A 9071-nucleotide genomic window follows, 5' to 3' on the forward strand; every position below is an offset into this window, starting at 1 on the left:
ACCACAGCTGCTGTCAGGAAAATGGGAGTTTACCTGAACTCAGAGGGATGAGGTTGGAGAAGCTGCCCAGAGTTGTCCATGTTCCACTTGACTGATATTAGCAAACATCCTCTGTATCTTTTGGAATATGATGTGTAAGCTGCCCCTTGGGTGGCCTTCATCTGCTGCTCCATGTGCAGCACTCTGCTTCCCAATAAAGCAGGATCTTGTCACCAAAAAAAAAAAAAAAAAAAGAAAGAAAGAAAAGAAAAGAAATCTAAGTTTTAGGGTGGTTCAAAACCTTATAAATCCCTCTATCAAAAATTGTTTTTTCCAGATTCTATTCAAATCTGAGTTACCACTTAGCCCTTGGTATCTCCATTAAAAGAGATTTAATCTGGAACAAGAAGAAGCTGTACATGGGGAGTTTCCCTACAGCAATAATAAGAAGGACCATTTACTGAGCAATCGCGATGCACTAGGATTATGGTTGTGAGCACTTTATGCTTATTATCTCACAATCCTTTGGGGGTAGATAACTCTCCACAACCCAGGGAGGTAAAGACTACTATTTCCACTGCAACTATATATTATTACAGGATAAAAATGCTTAGAACACATGGACAGTCATTACACAATACTTACATAAGAGAATATAGCTCTAGACACATTAGAAACTTAAAGATATTTTTAAAATGAAAACATGAAGAGATTAATTAGCAATTCTTTCTTTGCAGCCTGTGTCCCAGGAGAGGTGCTGGAAAAGAAGGAGCTGTCCACTCTTTTAGCAGAACTTCTGTCAGAGATGCTGGGACTTAGTTGTGTTTTATTCCCTCAGAATGATTCAGCCTCAGAATTGTTCTTTCATCCCCAATATCTCCATTAAAGAGAACTTCTATCAAATGTTTCAAGTGTACATAGTGTGAAGGAGAGTTAATGACCTCTTACTGGTGAATGATTCAGAGGACGCGGTTCCTCTGCCATACGCTGGCCTCTGCCCTGTTTGGCCTGAGTCAGTGTGGGCAGAAATACAGGCTGAAGTATAAGCAGATGCCAATAGCCTGTCCCTTTCAGTCTCTTTCCTAGCTTATTGTGTCTCTTTTGTATTCCAACTTGCAAATTACTTTGAGAAGGAGCGATACCTCTGGGTCAGTCTACTAATGTATTTATTCCCTTGTTAAGGTAGGAAAAAAAATACTAATGAACTTTTACATATTGAATTTGAACGTCAAATAATTTGAAATTCCTTTCCTTTCACATTAAAATCTTTTGACTGTTGTTCTGAAGCTGTAGTATTAGATTACAATTTATTTCTCCATTACTTTTCCAGCTATGAATTTGGTAATGTCAGGAGATTGTTCTGTGGTTTAAAAAAAAAAAAGCATAAGTTGACAAAATGGATACATTTAAATTAAAAATGAGACCTTCAGTTTGGTAATTTATTGTTGATGACAGTTATTTCATTCATTTTGTGTGTGTGGTATTTCTTCTTTTTTTCTTAGAGATGGGGTCTTGCTAAGTTGCCCTGGTCGAACTCCTGGGCTTAAGCGATCTTCTCCCACCTTCAGCTGCTCGAGTAACTTGGAACAACAGACGCCTATCACCACACCCTCTGACAGTTATTTGACTCTTAACAGTCCAGTCATAATGAGACAGGATACTGCATAAGTCAAAGACCACACAAACTACCAATGTTAAGTATCAAGAGGGTGTGGAGGAAGTGGGTTACAACTTCTTTCTTCTCCCAACTATTGCTTCTTTAAAAAAAAAGTTTACAAAAGTTTATTAAGCTCTGTACTTGAATTAACCATGTTCTCAGGTACAACTGTAACAACCACAAAAAAATTAGGTTGATTCAAATGTGCATGACTGTTTCCTTTTTTCCCTCTCATGGAGGCTTGGCTTTCTGCACTAAGCTTTCTCTCTCTCTTTTTTTTTTCTCAAATGTTATTATTTCAAGTCATTGTTTTTAGTTTAGTCTATGGGAAATTTCTGTGCCCTCTGTAATTTAGGTTTAAGCAACATATAATTTACCCTGTTATAAAAAAAAAAAAAAAACTTGCTCCCTTGCTTGAGCAAGAGACTGCCTGGCATTCTTAATATTCTTCTGTAGAAATTGTGATGAAAGAACGGATAAGCCTCAATAAATCTAGTGGGTGGTGCTCCTTTAAAATGTGAGTGCCTTGTCAATGGGGTTAAAAACTAAACGTTGGTTTTGTCCTAAATATCCTTGCTCAGCCAATTATGCGCTAAAAAGGGGCCACAACCCATTCGTAAGGCTTCTGAATGAACTTCATTCATTCTGTACTTGGAAGTGTTTCTTCGGCCACAAAAGAAACAATAGTTATAACCCAATTTCTTTGGTGCCAGTATCAGCAGAGGAAAAGCCAACGAACCATTATGAAAACTCCAGTAACCTCTCTTGGTGATTATGTAATTCTGAATTCATTGATTATATTTTTGTATTGAAATAAATACTTTTAAAAAGATTATAAAGTATCTCACTAGTGGTATAATATCACATTTCATGCATTCAGCAACATTTAAAAATGGAGTGCTCCAAAGTAATTTGTTCTTATGGTTATTAAAAATTTAAAAAGCGTATTACACACTAACATGCACCTTAAGGCTTTAAGAGGAAAGCCTTTGTGTTTTTCATTACTGTATCACAGGGGTCCTCAAACTTTTTAAACAGGGGGTCAGTTCACTGTCCCTCAGACCATTAGAGGGTCAGAATATAGTTTAAAAAAAAAAAACCTATGAACAAATTCCTATGCACACTGCACATATCTTATTTTGAAGTAAAAAAACAAAACGGGATGAAATGCAATATTTAAAATGAAGAGTAAGTAAAGTTAAATCTTTTCTCACTTCTTTGACCAAACAATCATATTTATCTTTCTGTTGAGTTTGATAGTGTTAACGCAAATTGTATTCTTTAAACACAGACACTATATTCTGGCATATCAAACACATGGCTCTTTTCTTGTTCTACATGAAAAAGTAATCATAAGTCCACTGTTCTTTGAATATCCTACACTCTGAGTCAATTTTTCTCTTTCTTGATATCATTGTTTCCTAGGGATTCCAAATTGCTATTAGTAAAATACATATATATATATATATATATATATATAGTGCTCCAAAAACAATATACCAGCAATAACTTTGCCCACACAGAGACATATAGACTGCACTGCCCATCAGTGCCCATCAATGCAGTCTGATCAGTGTCCATCAATGCAGTCTGATCAGTGTCCATCAATGCAGCCTTGCCAGTCCACATCATTTCAGCCTCGCCAGTGCCCATATGGTGGAACTCCGCTTTTACCTCAGGCTCACACTGGTGCGGTGTGGGAACAGGCATGATTACAGAGCTGGTTCCTCCACCACCTTTCCAGTTCACACTACCCTGTGCAAACCACACTGCGATCTGTGAACTCACACAGGAATCTGATCACATGGGTGAGAAGACCCATGTGATCAGATTCCACTGCAGGAAAAAAGAAGGCACATATGCCTTTTTTCTTTCAAATCTAATGCGAATTCAGCTGTACAAGCATATAGCTGAACTCGCACTGCTCAGAGATGGCAACAGTGTGAACCGGGACTTACACAGCACACAACATACAACATCATACACTACTGAATAGCAATTGGAATATAAATGCACTTACTGTCAATTAAATTGGGTTTCCTACTCCTTGGCTGTCTGTAGAGTCGGAGTAAGTGCCCATGGGGCCCCAGGCAGATTACCAGTTTGGGGCCCCCATGTGATAATACTGAGCACTGACCATTTGCATTAACACTGACCACTGACTATTTGTGATAACATTGACTGCTGACAATTTGCGTTAATACTGAGCACTAACAATTTGCATTAACACTGAGTACTTACAATCATCATTACCACTGAGCACTGACTATTTGCATTACCTCTGAGCACTGACAATTTGCATTAGCACTGAGCGCTGACTATTTGTGTTATCACTGTGATGCAAACCCCCTAGAAACAACCCCCAACCAAGTAACTAACTTCAAAAAAAAAGGCTCTCCTAACTTCAAAAAAAAAAAAAAGGCTCTTCTTACTTTCCAAAAAGGCACCACCTATCTGCAAAAAAAAAAAAAAGATCTCTTCACTTCAGAAAAAAAGGCCCCCCTTAACTGCAAAAAAAAAAGACCCTACTAACTGCAAAATTAAAAAAAAAAACCTCCTAACTTAAAAAAAAAAAATAAATCCTAACTTTTTCTTACCTCGGTCCTTAGGCAGCAGCAGGCTCTGCACAGGCAACCTGGTGACTCCTCTGATTACACCAGAGACTGAGAGGAGGAGTCGAGAGACAGAGAGAAGGGGTGGAGTTGGAGAGTAGGAGAGGAGTCGGAGACTGTGGGGCACATTCCACACATGCGCACCGTGGGCAGGGATGAGTCGGCTGCTAAGCAGGACAGGCAGCTGTGGCAAAAACACCTGGCAGGGAGAGACAGAGAGAAGGAGAGGTGGGGGGAGAGACAGACAGAAGGAGTGGAATTGGAGAGTTGGTGCACATTCCACACATGCGCACCGCGGGCAGGGATGAGTCGGCTGCTAAGCAGGACAGGCAGCTGCGGCAAAAACACCTGGCAGGCCAGATAAATGTCCCTGGCAGGCCACATGTGGCCCGCAGGCCATAGTTTGAGGACCTCTGCTATATCATAAAACTTGATGAGAATGTATATTACAATTTTGTTAGATAAATCCCTTAATCAGTTTCTGAATTTACCTGTGGAAGTCAGCAGAGGGGTTGAACCTGGATGTAAATAGTTGTGGCATGGTGTATGTTACTATGATTTTATTAAAGTGAACATCCTTAAATGTAGATCTGCTCTGAGCATCGAATTTCCTTGCCTAACACCCTTGGCTGACTTCCCATTGCCCTCTGGAAAGCCTGTGATTCACCAAAGTCCACATGAGGCTTCTTCTGGCTGTGCCTCCCTGCCTTTCAGCCTCATCTCTTGCCATCTTCCTCTTCCCTTCTTCCCATATGTTGTTTCTGCAGGTTCCTGGGTGGAATTCTCCCCCCCCAACTCTGTTTATCCCCTTTAATCTGATCAGCCCTTACTTACCTTGAAGTCTTAACCTTGAGATTACCTTCTCAGGAAGATCTTTAGTTGTCTTAGCTAACTAAATAGTTAATAGTCTAATGTATTTGGAGCCAAGATTGTGTGGGGATTAGTTGCTGAAGAATAGTTTAGAACCAGATTTAAAGAACCTTCTGAACTGTGTTTTTTAATGTTTTGAGCAGAAAATTATGTCAGCTCTTTTTTTTAAAAGTCTGGGGTATGGTTTGGGTCTTAAAAGAATGTTTAACATAGCCATCTAGATAATGGGTAGTGGACTAGGAAGCCCCACATTAATCTTTCTTTCTCTTATGCCATAATCCCATTATAGTATAAAGGTTTGTGTGCAAAGGAAATTAACAGAAATATGAAATGTCATTAGAGCTGAAGTTCTGCATTAATCTTCAGCTACTGATCTACACTGTTCATTCTAAGAATGCTATAGTAGAACCTCTGTAAGTTGACCACCCAAGGGACTGTAACAAATGGGTCAACATATGCAGGTGGTCAACATAAGGAATGAGGCCTACTGTACTGATACATACATGTGGTGCATGTCCAGTCTATGAAAAGTAGGTCAACTTAAGGAGATGAGCTGGTCAACTATGGATGTTCTACTGCATATTCTAGATAAATTTTTAAAAATCTATTTCAACAACATTACAAAATAAAGTCATCATTTCCACTTCCCCTCAACATCCTTAGATCCATATTACCCCATTTTTCCGATTACTCTCATAGAAACCTCAAAGAGACATGCTGGCTTATCTGTTTTCCTTGTCACCCCCCAAATATTTTAGTCTTCCTCTACAACATCTACCTTAAAACATATAATTCTTTCTATTGCTTTTATTATTATTATTATTGCTTATTTCTTGCAACCAGCAATCTCTTTTAGGCATTTATTATTTCTTGCCTGTAGTGTCACTGTTGAGTTCAAGAACTCCTTTCACTTAGCCTATAAACCATATTCTTTCATTGTCTCCCCATCAACTATTAATATTAAGTACTGATTTTTAAAACTGATCTTCCTCTACCATATTATGCTAAGCTTCCTTTCTAGCCTAATCATTTCTTACTCTTGTATATGGTCCATCCTCTGTAGCCAAAGGGCACCATCTCCTTTTTCCTGAGCAACCACTGGCACACTTGTCTCTAAGCCTCAGTGTCAGCTGTTCCCACTACCTATCATTATTGCATACGTATTTCAGAGCCAGTCTCACAGGCCTTCTCCTCCATAGATCCTTCCTTAAACCTGCCAGCTGAAGGTGGTGGGGGTCTTGCTCTCTTTTCATGCATTCATTCATTGAATAGATATGAAATGCTTAACATTTACCAAATGATAAATGCATTCTAGGGATTTAGCAATGACTATGAGAGAATAGGTACCTATAACAATTATAATGGAGGTTATAATCTAACACAAAAGCAGAATTGATAACTACTCTGTTTTCCCAAAAATAAGACAGTGTCTTATTTTAAGGTGTGCTCCCAAAGATGCGCTAGGTCTTATTTTCAGGGGACGTCTTATCTTTCCTGTAAGTAGGTCTTATTTTTGGAGAATGTCTTATTTTTGGGGAAACAGGGTAGTTTCAAGTGTCATGGGGTTTACAAGGTTCTGTCCTTAGTCCAGGAATCAAGAATGGCTTCCCTGATAGGAGGGTTAGAGATCTGAAGAATGAAGAGAAATTAGCTAGATGAAGTGAGAGGGGATTAAGAAAATTGGGGGATGTGAAAGAGTGTTTTAGGCAGAGCAAACACCATATGTAAAGGCCCAAGGTTGGAGTGAACACGTAATATTTGAAGAACTAGGGAAGGCCAGTGTGGGCATCCGAACAGGATGTGACATGAATAATGAATCAGGAGAAATTGAGATGTTAACAAAAGAGGGATTGATGGCCCACAGGCTCGAAGAAAGCTTGGAACTGAAAGAAAGACAGAGAGTAGAATAGGGAGAGCCTGGAGGAAACAGAGTGCTGGGGACCCTGAAGAGTTTGAGGTAAAAAAAATGGTGATCGGAGCTGAACTAAACAGCTGAGGAGTAGAACCTTTTAGTGAGTTTGAGATATCATTTCTCACAAAACCTTGTAACACTTTCTCACTTCCCCCATCCTACCACATTTTATAGTTGTTTATATAATTGTCTTATTTTTTATACTAAATTGTAAGTTCTCTGGGTACTCCTTATGGGTTAACAACTATGCCATTATTAATAATATGGATAATTTTTTACCAGTAAATAACTCTCCATTGCAATTCTTACTTCTTTCTTTGATCATTAAATGAAGTTTTTTCCATCATATTTATGAATTTATCCTATATGTCATTTGGCTAATACTGAATGCCACAAGGTACATGACATGCTAGAAAACGTAAAGAAAGGAACCAAACCAAAAAAGCAAGCTACATGCTTCCAAAAAACAATTTTTGGAATTAATGAATGAAGCTACTTTCTAAAGTTCTCTCTCTCTTTCAGGATTGAGAAGAGAATGGGGAGAAAATAGGGAGCAGAAATTTTGAGATCAGATTTCCAGTCTCTAAGTAAACTTGAAGTTTAGCCCAGTTGTCAAACGTCTCTTCATTCCTCCACTCAGAGCTTATTTTCATTCCAGTGAGATACTTCCCACATGACAATGAACGCATGAACGCTAAGCCATTTTCAGAAAGGAATCACTAAGATTATTGTTATCTCCAAACAAATGAGATTAAGTCCTTTTCACTCAAGGTATTTATTTGGAATACACCTTTGTTTTTCTCCTACATTGAATTCATTGACTCTCATTTGTAATTTCTTTGTATGTTTACTGTAAACAGAGGCAGGCAGGATGTCCTGTTAGATAAATTCACCATATCTTGATTTTTCAATATCATGTTTAAAAAAAATGATTAGTGCTTGCTTTGGCAGCACATATGCTCAAATTGGAATGATACAGAGATTAACGTGGCCCCTGTGCAAGGATGACATAAAAATTTGTGAAGTGTTCCATATTGTTTAAAGTATTTCAAGAATGGAAAAGCAAGTATCCGATATACTCAATACTAATATGAAGCCAGTAGACAATCTTATACATGCCCACATAAGAGAAAAACTCAATTCAATTCAAGTTGGGTGAGAGGGAAAGAAGGAGGGGAAGATAGAGAGGGGAGGGGGATGGGTGTACTCCCATTTAATTGGCATAATGAAAGGGTACATGGCACGTCTCTTGGGTTCAGAACACAACTACAACGGGAACTCTATGTAACAAATGCAAACACTGTAACCTAATTGTACCCTTATATTAATCTGAAATAACCAAATAAAAAAACAAAGTGAAAATAAAATTGATTACATGAAGAAGTCATCGTCTGATATAGGAGATCCAAAGTTAATGAGAAATAAGATAAGAAATGTAACTTTCATACATACTTTGTTAGTGATCATCTTCCTTTATTTTTTCTCCCAGGTACTTTCTAAGGTGGTTACTCCCATGAAGCTTTGGCATGTGGTGCTCGTCGCACTGGCACAGCCAAGGAAGCCATCAGAGACAGTGCTATGAACATAAGGATCTCTGGGACACACAAAGTTGTGGCTCAGTGACTCTGGCTTTGCAAGGAAGTCCAGTTTGAAGTTGTGTAGATGGCTTGCAGTGGAGTGTATAGGTTTTCCTTATAGACATTTTTTGTCATTATCATCTCTTTGAAGATTGAACTATTCTTTTTGATATTTTAGGAAATTAAATAATTTTATAATGTGATGGGAATCTGATTGCACAGATGGTACAAGAAATTTTGTTATATATTTTTAAAGAAATAAAAATATGTTGTGTTTTGAAATCTTTAACTGTTGTTTTTTTTATAAAACTCCCCATGACTTAGTTACCAAGTCAACTGTCTCAGATGTAATTTTTCACTCCTGGTTAATCTGTTTGTGAATTCTTTTGCTATTTTATAATCTTATGATTCATGTCTGCCCTTAAGTGTTCATTTGTCTTTCTGTCTCTGTAAGTCATGCTTAT

The 9071-nt window shown here is 38.1% G+C and overlaps 1 non-coding gene across 1 annotated transcript; it reads left to right on the forward strand.

Moving 5' to 3' along the window:
- Positions 1-7965: 7965 nt before the first annotated feature.
- Positions 7966-8069, forward strand: LOC128586943 (U6 spliceosomal RNA). The gene has a single exon (XR_008380397.1). It is a non-coding gene; the product is annotated as a U6 spliceosomal RNA (small nuclear RNA).
- The last annotated feature ends 1002 nt before the right edge of the window (positions 8070-9071 follow it).

The sequence above is a fragment of the Nycticebus coucang genome, chromosome 5 (genome assembly GCF_027406575.1).
Source record: "Nycticebus coucang isolate mNycCou1 chromosome 5, mNycCou1.pri, whole genome shotgun sequence".
NCBI lineage: Eukaryota > Metazoa > Chordata > Mammalia > Primates > Lorisidae > Nycticebus > Nycticebus coucang.